Source organism: Ciconia boyciana, chromosome 1 (assembly GCF_034638445.1).
Source record: "Ciconia boyciana chromosome 1, ASM3463844v1, whole genome shotgun sequence".
NCBI classification, from domain to species: domain Eukaryota; kingdom Metazoa; phylum Chordata; class Aves; order Ciconiiformes; family Ciconiidae; genus Ciconia; species Ciconia boyciana.
In genome coordinates this window covers 158,725,030-158,739,143 of record NC_132934.1, presented here as the reverse complement: position 1 = coordinate 158,739,143, position 14,114 = coordinate 158,725,030, and positions in this window count along the sequence as shown.

Below are 14,114 nucleotides of genomic sequence, written 5' to 3'. Positions count from 1 at the left end.
TAAGGCTCAGGGAGAGTTCCACTATGTCATGTGCTGAAATCCCTCAGTTGTCTTGTATAAGCAGTGGGAGCGTAAGAGACCCCAAAAAGCATTTCAGATTCTGAAAAAATATTTCTGCCTGGAATCATGCTTCAGGCTGTCTCTCCATGCCTTTCCATTGACAAGTAAAGTAGCCTCCACTCGGGTACCTGCAGAAGACTAATTTGTGTGACTTCCTCTCTACCAGTTTAGGTGTTCAAGCTGAGATAGTAATCTCTCTCTCTCTCTCTCTCTCTAATCAATGAGTCTGCTGGACTTGCTCCAGTATGTCCTTCTCTTTCTTGTAATGGGGACTCCCCAGACTGGATAAAGTACTCTAACTGTGGTTTCACAAGTACCAAAAAGTCCTTCTCTGGATCTGTTGTCTGCACTTTTACAGCCAGGATACCAATGGCCTTTGCTGCAGCTGCTGATGCCTGTTCCACTTGTCCATGAGGCCCCCGAGGTCCTTTTCTGCAGAGCTGTTTCCTAAATGGGTGCCCCCTAATGTGTACTATCTCATGGGGTTGTTCCCACCTGAGATGCATTTGCTTTTCATAGAATCATAGAATACGTCAAGTTGGAAGGGACCCATAAGGATAATCGAGTCCAACTCCCTGCTCCTCTCAGGACTACCTAAAACAAAACCATATGACTGTGTTGTCCAGATGTTCCTTGAACTCTGACAGGCTTGGTGCTCCGACCACTTCCCTGGGTAGCCTGTTCCAGTGACCGACCGCCCTCTCAGTGAAGAACCTTTTCCTAATGTCCAATCTGAACTTGCCCTGATGCAGCTTCATTCCATTTCCTCGTGTCCTATTGCTGGTCACCAGAGAGAGGAGATCAATACCCCCCCTCTGCTGCCCACCTTGAGGAAGTTGTAGACTACACTGAGGTCACCCCTCAGCCTTCCCTTTTCCAAGCTGAACAAGCCAAGCAACCTCAGCCACTCTTTGTAAGTCTTGCCCTTGAGGTCTTTCACCATCTTGGTCGCCCTCCTCTGGACACACTCTAATAGTTTGATGTCCTTCTTGTATTGAGGCACCCACAACTGCACACAGTACTCGAGGTGGGGCCACACCAGTGCAGTGTAGAGTGGGACAATCACCTCCCTTGACCAGCTAGCTATGCTGTGCTTGGTGCACCTCAGGTCATGGGTTGGCCCTTTTGGCTGCCACGGCACACTGCTGACTCATATTCAACTTGCCATCAACCCAACCCCCCAGATCTCTTTCTGCAAGGCTGCTGTCCAGCCTCTTATCCCCCAGTTTATACGTATGACAAGGATTACTCCATCCCAGGTGGAGAATCTGGCACTTGCTCTTGTTAAATTTCATACAGTTGGTGATTACCCAGCTCTCTAGTCTATCCAAATCTCTCTGTAAGGCCTCTCTACCCTCGAGGGCTTCCACAGGTCCTCCTAGTTTAGTATCACTGGCAAACTTATTTAATATACATTTGACTTCTGGGTCCAGATCATTTATAAAAACATTAGAAGTTTTGCTGAACTTCACAAAGTTCCTGTCAGCCTATTTCTCCACCTTGTCCCAGTGCCTCTGAATGGCAATACAGTGACTGCTCCTCCACATTTGGTGCCATCTGCAAACTTGCAGAGAGTATACTGCTATCCACGTTGTTAATGAAGGCACTAAAGTGTTGGTCCTGGTATTCATCCCTGAAGGATGTCTCTATTAACTGTCTGCCAGCTGGACTGCACCACTGATCACAACTCTTTGAGCCCAGCAGTCCAGCCAATTTCCCACCCACATTATTATTCACTTATCCAGTCCATATCTTTCCAATTTGGTGATATGGAGACTATGAAGACTGTGTCAAAGGCATTGCTAAAGTCAAGGTATGCAGTATCATCTGCCCTCACCCTTATCCACAGCACCAGTCATCTCATCACAGAAAACAATCGTCTGGTTGATCAGGCACAATTTGCCCTTGGTGAATTCTTGTTGGCTGTTTGCAGTCACCTTATACTTCATATGACTGGAAAAGGTTTCTAAGAGGATTTGGTCCATCATCTTCCCATGGGCCAAGGTGAGGCTGACTGGCCTGTAGTTCTTGGATCCTTATCAGTGAAAACTGAAGCAAAAAAGGGATTGAGGACCTCAGGCTTTTCCCTGTTAGCTGTCACAGTCTCGTTAGCCTTCCTCTTGCTGCTGCTGTCCTTATAGAAACCTTTATTTTTGCCTTTTTTTTCCTTTTTTTCCTCTGAAGATCTTCTATCCAGGTTTTCTATATAATGACCGGACACTGAATCTCATTTGTCCCATGCAGGATTCACAGAGGAGAAACACCAAGACAAAACACAACCATATAGATGATTTGCTATAGGATATAGTGAATCCCACCTAAGGATGTATGGGATTATCTCAGCACAGAGAGCTCTTTGGGTGGTGAACTATTATCACAGCAGGATCTCTGCAGCCTGCCTGCCTTAATTCTGTCTTCAATGTAAGTGGCATAAATTGGGAGCAATGACCATCAGTGCAATGAACTAACTGGTACAATTTAAAACAAAACAGGGGTAGGGGTTCATGCTAGCTGTCGTAGAATTCTATAAAGATGGTTATTTTTATGCTAGGAGCTATGCTGAAAACATTAATGTACTTCATAAAGGCCTGTAATATCAACAAGATGAAACTCCTGTAAATAAAAGTTTTAACTTCTCTATCAGATGCAAGTATTCTTTCTGCAAAGTTGTCCTTCAAATAGTAACCTTTTGGTCAGAGTTTATTGGGTAATAAATTCCAAGCATTATATTTACAGAGATATATAGACAGCCAGCATTATGCTTTGCGGTTTCCATAGTTACATCTGCATCAGCCTTATAGGGTGATGCAGGCTCCCTGCCATGTGGTGTGCACTGACTCACGTCCCTATGCCTCAAGGCTGGCCCTGCCCAGGATTTGCTTCTTGCATTCACCGCTGCTTGAGCTTAGCCCTGGGTATCCAATGGGCTCTGTGTGGTCTTACGACATCAAAGTCATCATCTTTATATGATTTTTCAGTTCAACGTGTCTGAAATAATGCAAGTGGTTGTGTTGCAGCCCATTAGGGTGGTGATTTTATAGCATGCAATGGAATATCTATGTTTTACAAGCACATGGGAAGTCACAGGTGAAAATAGTTCTACAAGCTGCACAACAGTGGACAACCAGGTATGAAATTAGTGTGGAAATGTAGTTCCTTAATGTTAAATACATTTTTTCTTCTGAAATCAGTCTTTGTGTTAATTAGCAATAATTACAGGATCCTTCTATTTTTCACCTGACTCCAGCTCTAGTTTCATTTTAAATGTAGTTTTATTGAATCCTTTTACAGCTCTTCCTAGTGATGATGGTTTTCAAATGCCATCAACTGCTTAATGTTTAACATGCTTTCTGATGTCCTTCACCTTAGAGGTTATCAGATTAGATATTCATTTCCTACAAGGGGGGAAAAAAAGGAAAATTTGCCTGGCTGATGTTAAAGAGTATATTCTAAGACTACTCTACAGAGGTTTGCATTAAGGCATGATCTGTCTTTACTTAGGAAATTACAAAGTTATTATTAGCTATTACTTTTACATTGCTACTACAGTGTGAATCTTTGCAAAATATTATTTCTTTCAGAAATTGAAACAATGTTCCATAAATGTACTGCTTTATCCACTTCACAGCTTGAAGACAAAGGTCTTCAGGGTTTGCTGAAGACAGCAAACTTTTCTCTCTGTACAACACTTTGGGAAAAGTGGCTGTACAAAAACATATAGATACTAATAACTTGTTGACTTGGTCCTGGATAACTGAAGAGGCTGCAAAGCTGCATGAAAGCAGTAGCTGCTTTCCATCTGGAAGCTGTATAAGGCCTGTTTTTTAAGTATATACAAGTACCTCTGATTGTGGAATTAGTGCCCCTAAAGATCTACTTATGGTCTTTCCTTTAACTTCCTTTGTAAGTATTTTAGTGTAATATACTTTTAAATAAAGTATTTCTACAGTAACAAGAAGCCCACTAGTGCTGACTTGGTGCCTTTCTGTTAGGAAGGCAGAATGGTGTATAGCGAACATTCACTCCAGATCTGTGGGAATGTCCCATGAGGACCTTGCCAAGCAATGGGAACAGATAATTTAGGTTCTGTTTTATTTTTAATTTCTTCACAGAAAACTGAAACCATCCAAGTGCGTTGTTGACAGAAAGGGATTTCCAGAAGATGCTTACCTTTGATCTCCTGCCATACTGTGCTATGGAAGTTATCAAGTGTTCTCAGAGCTGCTAGAGCAAAATTTGCCCTCTGAATGCTCTTATACATCAGAGCCGTGTCCCATATCTGTAACAGCTGTCACAATTTTCTCACAGCGTTATCTCCATCTGAAGGAGAGCAGGTGTTATTTCTAGCACTCCTTCGCGGCCTGGCATCAGCAGTCTCTCACTGTCACTGCAGGACCATGGCAGTGCTCCAAGCTGTGCGTTTCCCACAAACACCGGATCACGGGGATCTAGGGATTAACAAGAGGGCCCACACCTAATTTTCTGAACATAAAACTGCAGCATTCAGTGCTTTGTTTCACCTACCTATATTCTTTTGCCTCCAGTCATATTACAGCAATATTAGAGTTCAAATGACCATCATCCCAAGGACAGTAGGTCTCATTTTCACTTGCTTTGGGCATACACTGTGGTCTCATGAAAATAATGTTCTTAGCTAAATGAAAAAAAATGCTTCCTTTTCAACACCTCTTTCAAAATACAGGAAACAGATGGCTCTCTCCATGCTTCATGATTGTTACTGCTTGATGTGAAGTATCTTCAGCGTTTGAATTTGACACATGCAAGGGCACTGCTCTCTGCTTTAACATGTCTTCCATATCTTGAAGATATTTAGGGATGCTACGAGACACCAGTTCTGAGCAGTTCCTTAGGCTATGGTAGCCCTATAGTGTAGTCACTATAAGAGAAAAAAATGACCAATCACTATTATGGAAAATACTGTGCCTCAGGCCAGTTATACATCTGTATTGCCTGGCTGCCCATTCATGAAAATTGGCTGTCAAAAAGGAAGAACCATCTCTGTTTCACCTCTGTTACTCAACTGAATAGATCAGACTACCATCCAAGTTCATCACCTCATTCTGCTAGCCAGAGCACAATCGTGTAGGAGGACTGGATTCTTCTCTGGATAGCTCTAGACAGCTCCATATAAATTAACTTGCCTAGCTAAAGTTCCCATTTATCTATTTTTGATGAATCCTGAAAGAGCATAATTTAGTCTGGAACAAAAGCTTTTAGAGAATTTGAAACAATCTATATTGGACTTATGAGCCTAAGAAACCTCACAGGTTTTTTAGCTTTTGGATCTGCCATTTCTTTACTACCTACCCATGCTCCAAACTGTGTCTTACTAAATTTGGAGCTTCTTAATAAATGTGGGACATTCATTAAAAGATCTTGAGCAGTGCAAATAATACCTTCTATACCTATATTTTCAGCAATGAATTTTTTTTTCTAAAGATTACAGAATAACATTTAAAAAAATGAAAGATGTGTAGTAAAATTTCCTCAGTTTTAAGTTAATATAATATAGCAAAATTTCCCCAACTATTTTCAAGGAAGCTTATGCTACTGGCTTTCCACACTGAAGTCAATTAGAGCCTTAATGGTATCTTAAATGGTAAGATTCAGTACTCGAAGTCAGAAAAATAATTAGTATGGAAGTGACTCACAAATACAACACATAAATTAGAGATTGCTAGCAGCAACATACTGTTACACACCAAACCTTAGAAAAAAAGGCAGAATCCTTATAAGTCCTCATTATGGTTTTGATTTGCAGAAACTAAAAGCACTAAGCCTGTTTGGAATGCTTATTATTTTTTTTTCCTCCAGAGACTTTTCTTCCTCCATTGACTTTCATGGACAACTGAAGGAAATACTAAAGGAAACAACTCTTTCAGCTATTGTGCAAAAGAGGAATGGCAGCAGTATTACCATCTCCTTCTCCTTCAGATATGTTTTAAAAGCAGAGTACATTAATAGCCAATTACATAACTTTGAAGTCTAAATGTAGGTTGGTATTTGTGTCTGGGAGTCTTATTTCCACATTCCAACCATTTTAGGTATATTCCTTTCTCCACTGATTTTCAGCTTGTTAGCTTATGTTAAGCTGACACTTCCTTCTCCACTCCAGAAGGCTGTTGTGAATCCCTCTCTCTCCTGCCTTCCTCTCCCTCTGTGTCATACGTGTAGTACAAGCAGTGACCTTGGCGTGCTCGTCTTCCTGAGCCAGGCATTGTTTGTTTGTGGGTGTAGTCCTAAATGACTTGCCAGGTTGCCCCAGGAAACATTTGACTAAGTGGTAAATTGAACCCAGCTCCTAAACTGTCCTTCAAACCATTTTCTTAATGTCTACCTGTCTTTGCATAAAATACCCAGGCAGATCACATTGCCACATCAGCCTTTTTGCAAAGAAGTAATGGCTTTGGGAAGGCGGCGACTGAACATGCATCAACTAGAGATATCATGTGTTCTCCTTTGAAACACACGTTTCTATTTGAAAGACTGTGCATTAGGTTGAGTACTACAACGGCCCACCTAAACAAATAATTGATATCTGAAGCTTCCTGTAATTGGGCATTCTACTGATAGTAAGGATTGTAAGTGATGATATGGACAATGCAATAAAACCTGATGAAAGGTAATGAAATCCTGCACTTTAACTTAACGGATTTACTTGCTTACTTTCTTTTGATGTCTTCAACAGGACTAGAAGCTCAAGCTGCCCAGTCTACTGTTTGTAGGTTGTGATATCACACAAACATGACATGCCTTTCAAACAGGCAGAAGAATACTGCTGCAACCCTAAAACATGCCACTGATACTGTGAAGTGGAGAAAATCCATTTTGAGATGATGCTTTAATAGCTTATTTTGAAGAATGCAATGGTTAAATCAAAGTGATTAAAAGGGGAGCAAGTAGTGAGGCAGCTCATTTCAAAGCAGCCTGCAGTAGTGTCATCAGCCTGTAATCTACCTTCCAACTTCAATGTTTTTGTTGGGAGAAGGTGGAGAAGTGAAATGTAACTTTCTAATCTGATTAATAATAGAGGAATAGCCCATCCAGGGAATGAACACTTCCCAGACCAGAGGTGCCCAAACAGGTTCTTGTTTCTCCTAGAAAACACACCTTTTCTCAGCCCTTTAATGCCTTTCTGCTTTCCTGTATCTCCTTCATTTAAATAAATGCAAAACAAAAAAAATTATTTATTTATTTTTCTTTGTATTATCTGAAAAGGATGGCTGTTAGGAAAGAGAAGTGCTCCTTTAGAAATCAGAGGGTTGAAGTGTTTTAATTTTAGCTCTCATGATTAAGGATGTACAGTTTAAAATTTGAGGGTAAATGAGTCTGGCATTCTAGAAAAACTCAACACAGATCAACTCAGGTCCAATTATTTTCTTATTGCTATCCTAGAGAAGAACACCTGGGTTACCAAAATAGCAAATAGTAGTGGAGGTTCATTGCATACCCAGTAAAAATTAAGAGATAAGCTAAGAAAGAGATAGCTTCTGGTCTCAGTCATGCCAGTGCTAGAGATGGATTTACTTAGAAGGATTTCATCCCACCACCTTTTTTAGCCCTCAATCATTTGATTTTGCTTCCTATGATGGAGAACAGTTGTACAATGCCCACCTTAGCCCTACAATGTGACCTCATACGATCTTTAGCACACTCCCATCAACCTGTAAGGGAGATATCAGGAAAAGGAGTATCGCTAGAAACCCAAGTTCTCTTTATTTGATGACAGATTTGATCCTTAAGTGGACAAAACCCAAAGAATTACTAGATAACAAAAGTAACAAGTCAAACTGGACAGGATCTCTTTCTAGAAGCCTTCATTGCACTTCTCTCTCTCCCTGGACTATTTGGGGCATTAGGACCTTGCTTTAAGAAAGTCAGTTCCCTCAGGACTGAGAATCTGAGTATAGGTTACATGCCAGAAGTAGGAAAATTTTACCTACTCCATGCAAATTTTCAGTGACATCTAATAGATGCATATATTTTATATGTGTGTGTGTGTGTGTCTATATTTCTGAATATTATGTACACACATATGGCAATATCTAATTAACATGAAGAAAAAAATCCTCTTTAGAAAAGATGTTAAGCCATATAAAGGTGCGATATATATATCAAGAGCCAAGTTAGAAAGGACTTTTGCCATTTAAATTGCCAAGTTAAATATGGCACAACTGAAGCAAACCTGTCCCTCCAGGCATGCGTAAGCCTACACTTGGGAGCTCTTGGAAGCTAACTTGGCACCAGTTGTGTCTTATTTAACTTGGCCATTTAAAGGGCTAACCCTTTAGCAACTTGGCTCACACTGACAATATCACACCTTTACATGACTGACCTTCCCCTCTCAACTTTCCCTCGCTTAGTGCATGCAGAATGTTTTTAATCAGATCTGATTTACGTTATTTTGGTCAATTAGCGTGAAAGACAAAAACAAAACCTCTAAAGGACAGGTCTGTGAACACAAAATATAATTGGATGGAAATGGACCTGTTCACATTCTTTTTGCCTTAGCTCAATATGCGAGTGTTAAGTGCTAGCTGCTTGGTTTTGCCTGTCGGCTGTGCCACCCTACAAGGAACTTTCCCCAAAACCTGATAGCTGAACCTTCTGTGCTTTTGCACAGGGCTCGTACACTGCAGTAAAAGAAGCAGCTTTCCCCTGCTTTGGGAGAGGATCTGGGTTGGATGCAATTATAACGGGAAGTGGAGAGGGCAGCTGGTGCCTCACTGAAGACTTCTGCTGCCATATGTCAAGGCATGCATGTGGTAGAGCCAGATGGTACTGTTAAAGGTGCAAAGAGGTCCAGGTCTTGCTTCTTCTCATAAATCCATGCCTGAAAGAGACTAAATTAGAGCATGAGTATCCTGTAGAAAGGTATCAGTGGTGACTACCACAAGGAAGAAAGAAGAATTTAGTAAAGAAAGGAATTTGTTTTAACATTAAAATGCTGTTGCTGTGTGGGCCATGGAAAACTGAACTTCTTCAGATCTCAGCTATGCATATTTAAAGACACTCCCAGGTAGACTCCTATCATTTGAGTCAGCAAGATGAGAATCAATGACGAGGGAATCTGATAGAAATATTGTGTTGCAATCTTTCTAGATTATTACCTATGATAATTAAACACTTAGAAGTCATAGTAATGACAGCAGTATAAAGGCTTAGACAGATAAGATAGAAAGAACACAAAATGACTTCCCTCAGGTGCGTACATTGTCACATACATGGTCTCATACCATCTTCTGATCTAGCATGAAATTCTAGTCTATGCAATAAAACCTCTTCATTCAAGGTGATGTGTGGACAGAGCTGCAGGGGGAGCAAAGGAAAAGATGTCAAATATGGCCCCCAAGGGCACTGGGGTGGATAAAAATGGATTTATGGTGGGAGGAGAAGGGAATGAGTGTGTCACCCATCTTCTTGGTGGTAGTGCCTGTGTAACACACAGAGTGCACAAGATCCTTTACGCTGCCCTGCCAGCACCTAGCCCTCCAATAACACAATTTGCACATGGATGAGTGGGAAAAGAAATGTACAATAAGATCTGCTAGCCAGGAGATGTAATTTATAATAAACTGAAGTGATGCTTCATATTCCTGCCGTCTCTAAGCCTCTCATTAATTTAAGCCTTGATTACATGTGACTTGTCCTGCTGTGAAACGTGACATGGGCCTAAGGTCTCAAGGGTTATCACTGCTTCTTAAACATGTTGTGTGAAATTTGTAGTAAAATTTTATTCCTTTTTTCCATCTAAAAGGTTTATAATAACTAGTTACAGTTCAAAATATTATTAAAATTAATGAGTAATATAATAGGAAAAAACAGTTAATAATACTCTTGTAGTAATTCACCTCTATCTCCTCTTATCTTCCTCTGTTTTCTTCCCTGAAATCAGATAAAGTATTTGTTGGCTGACTAGTTATAAGAGTATATAACCATCATCTGATTAACACCTGCCCTGAATTCTAAAAAGAGGTGTTTTGTGCAAAACATCAACCCAAAATGTCACCATGCTTTATTATACATATAATACATCACAGGCAGTGAGCAGAAGACATGAGAATACTACTACTGATGTAAGTCCCTGTAATAGAGGAAATTTATTTAATCAAACTGCCAGAGGTACCTAGCGGATGGCCCCAACACTGGGCTATGAGGTAGCACAGAAAGTCCAGCAGCTCATTCCAATCTTACCCGAAGAAGGGAAAGAAATATTCCTCCTGTCACCAAATCTTTAATCCTGAAAATGTGAATGTGAGGTACCAAACAGGTAAATGAGATCAATACCACCAGGAATTAACAAGGCACAGTTCTACATCATGTTTCTAGCTATTACCAACCTCCACTGATAAGGAGGTATATGGAAAAAAAAAATTGCAGAAGAAATAATTTCTACAACTGTTATTAGATCAGTTGAAGATTAATTGCCAAGAAACATAGGAAACATTGCACCTCTTGATCTAAGTAGAATCTACAAACCTAGTAAATGGTCAAATGAGGATGTCTGCTGCATAAACTTTTACACCTGAGCCTAGACTCGTGTCTCTGGTCGGTGGGGAGAAATGGGGATCCCGTTATTCTCAGCTTGAAGATGCAAATAATAGATCAGCTAAACTACATTTTAAAAGTTGTTGTTTCTTTCCCTTAATTAAAAAGGGGAGTCCAAGGAAAGTAGGCCAAATACAGACCATTAAAGTTAGGAAAAGTAAATTGCAGTCTAAGTAAGCAGATTGTACCTTTTTCACAAGGGTAACAATGAAGATTTATTCTTGCCTCTGCCCTGTGCCAGGGTATTGGAACATATTAATGAAATCAAAAGCACAGTTGCAGAGAAAAATTCAGAAAATTGGAAAATACAAAGAGAAATATTACTTGTAATTAACTGATTCTACATTCTAATTTTCTCTGAGATGTAGTTATATTATAATAACTTTAGTCAACATCATCTTCCCTCTTCCACAGTGTCCTTTCTATAAGTCCCCTCCCCCCCAGTCCAAATAGACATGAGCATTTTTAGGCAATCACTATGTACAAATTAGTCTTAAAAAAAGAAGTCTGAAACTTTCCTCATCAGTTTAGTATATTATAAATAAGCTCTGATTGGGTCTGTGAAAATGCAGATAAAGATACAGGCTGGAGACACCATTTATTAGCACCATTTACTGAAGCCACAGCAGTAGGAAGTGTGACCTTGGAGTCCTTTCTGCCCTAAGAGACTGATAGCCCATACACCGGACTGTGTGAAGCAGGCTTTGTTGTGAGGTGGAATAAAAGAACATTTACAGCAGTGGAAGAATGACACAAAATCCAAGTGACTGAAGTAGCAGAGGGAATACAGTAAACATAGTGTCTGGGAAAAATACACTGAATTTTGTGCAAATGAGCACTTTCTTTTCAAGATTGCCCAATAATTAATTCACTCTTTAATACTGAACATTGCTTTCTGGCTTTGAAGTGCTGTGGCATGTGAAGGTGGCTTGCACAGCTCTCTGAGAAGCGAGACAAGAATGATGAGAAGGCTGGATGGCCACACGCTGCGAGGCTGTAGAGCTAGTGCGGAGGGTGGGGGAGGTATCCCTTGTCTGGACAGGACCTGCCTTTGTAATATTTTTGACTCTGAGGTTGCAGCACATCACGAGGGGCGGCTCCCACCTGCGAGCTGAGCAGGAGAGGACTCAGCAGCTGTGACCACATGGTGGCAGGGGGGGCACGGGTCCCACTGGGCAATGCTGGCGGTGGGGTTTTCCTTCCACCCTGCTATATGTGTGCTAGCCACCCAGCTGCCGTTTTAATGACTGGGTGTAAGCCAGAAACCTGGGCTTCAGGTTTGAAATAGAAGTGTTTAAGTGCACAGACAGGTATTTGGGGCCTGCCCACTGCATTTTGGAGGGGAAAAATGTTAGCAGTGTGAGCGTGGGCTGTGATGTGCTACCTATAAGGGTCTGAAAATTGGCCCCACACCAGCTATATAGTCAGGCTATGGTCCTGTTTCCAGCTAAGCCCAAGGAAGTGGTGTCTCCCATAAGAAGAATGAGGAGGACCTTTCCCAGTGCCCGGGACGTAGCTGCTCTGCAGGACTCTTGGCCATGTGGGGTGAGCATCCCATGGGCTCTGGGAACAAGCAGGGTGACATCTCGCAGTGCGTGCAGAGGCAGTGATCGAGGGCATTTTTGTCCAAATCAACCAACGGGCCAAGACAGACTGCCAAGGACATGCCCAGGAGGACAGTAACACACTGAATATTTGTTTCCTCTTTCTCTGGGTTGGTGTTTTCATTGAGTTGGGTAAATAAAGACCCTTTAATAGAAGCACACGCGGCTTGACAGTACCCTATATCTATGTTGTTCAGAGCTAAAAATTAAGCTAGTTAAGGTCTGGTTTTATGCTCCACCTTCGTATCTCATATCTCTGATGTCAGTTTTCAAGAACAAGATATGCAAAGAAGCAATAACTTTTTCACACATTTTGCCGTAGATAATATTTATGATTTCTGTTCTTTTTATTTGAACACACTGTGCTGGCATGTGCTGCTGTGCAGTGAAACTGTCTAATCTCAGGGACTGATTACACAAAATGAAGCTCTGGAGCTCAGCTCTCCTGCTCCCATCACATGTCATGTTAAATGCTGATATTTTCACATTTCTGTGTAAATATTTATTTCACACGATTTCAGAAGTTTAGCTTCAGGACATAGAGTGAAAAATAAGAGACAAGACAAAAAAATTTAGGCTAGTTGGGAGGAAGGAAGAACAAATGCAGTAGGATGGTAATTTTTTTTTTCAGTTGAAATAGTAAGGGACAGATCTGAGATGACCTGTGAGTTTAAGTCCACAGTTCCCTGGGTTTTTTAAGACTATTGAGTTCATTTAGTTTGGTAGTATAGGATGGGGCATGGAATTCGCCGCATAATTTCTGCAGCCAAAACCTACTGTGCTTCTGAAAATAAAATAAGCTTTTATTACAGTGCTTCAAGAGATTGAATACTTGCTATCATCCAATATTTCAAGGGATCGATTAAAATCAATATAAACTGCAATAAAGGATTTCAGTTATCGGTGTTAAGATCTAAAATTAGTCTAAAGTCTGAATTCGCAAATTCCAATCATCTGTGCAGAACCTTTCTCCACACAAAAGTAAGATCTACCTGCGTGGGTTCAATATCAGAGTTAGGGATGAAAGAGAGAATCAATTTGTGCAGGCTACTACTTAATGAGAGCACAGCAAAATGGTGTTAAAATATTTTATATTTGCTTAGGCTGCTTTCTAAGCTTTGCCCAAAGAATACATAGATTATATTTGCAGCAATTACAGTATACCACTACTTAATAACACAATGACGGTGGAGAACAATACTATTCAGCTATTTTGATAAGTTGATTTCTGTGGAAGCTCAGACTGGCATAAATTCAGTGAAACAGTGCATTACATGAAACTGTTTAATGTATATCTCACTTTTTCTGACTCAAACTAACCAATCAAATTAATGTAGGCTGAGAAGATAGGGCCTGTACTGCAACCAGTAAAACTAAAGTCTGCTTGAAAGTTACAGAGCAAACCTGACTGAAATGTTTGTTTAAAAGAACAAAATTAGGGAAATCTTTGTATATTTACCAGGGTACAGGTCGAAGGGGAAAAGAAATTATTTTCTTTTGATTCTCTGCAGTTTAGCAGTTGTCCATTGCTCACTTCCTAATCCAAAGTGCATATCTATTAGTTGAACTCCTGTCTCAAATCTCCTGAAATTTATCTGATAAGAAAAGCCATTTTTTATCTTTGAAGTTGTAAAGATGAGACTCACTGGTAAAAGTGTATGGCACACCCTATTTGATTCAGCATGTAGATAAAGACAGAAGGAACATTAAACTTCGTGTTCTGATAGGAAATCTTGGAGCTGTTACGTAGTCAACTGTTTTGATCTCTAAATTTTGAAGGTACGTTTTCAGAAAGAAAGGGAGGAATATTGAAAAATGGTCCTTCTTTGGCAGTTCTTGATGACAATAAGGAAAGCATCACAAACTCTTTTTCTCCAAAAA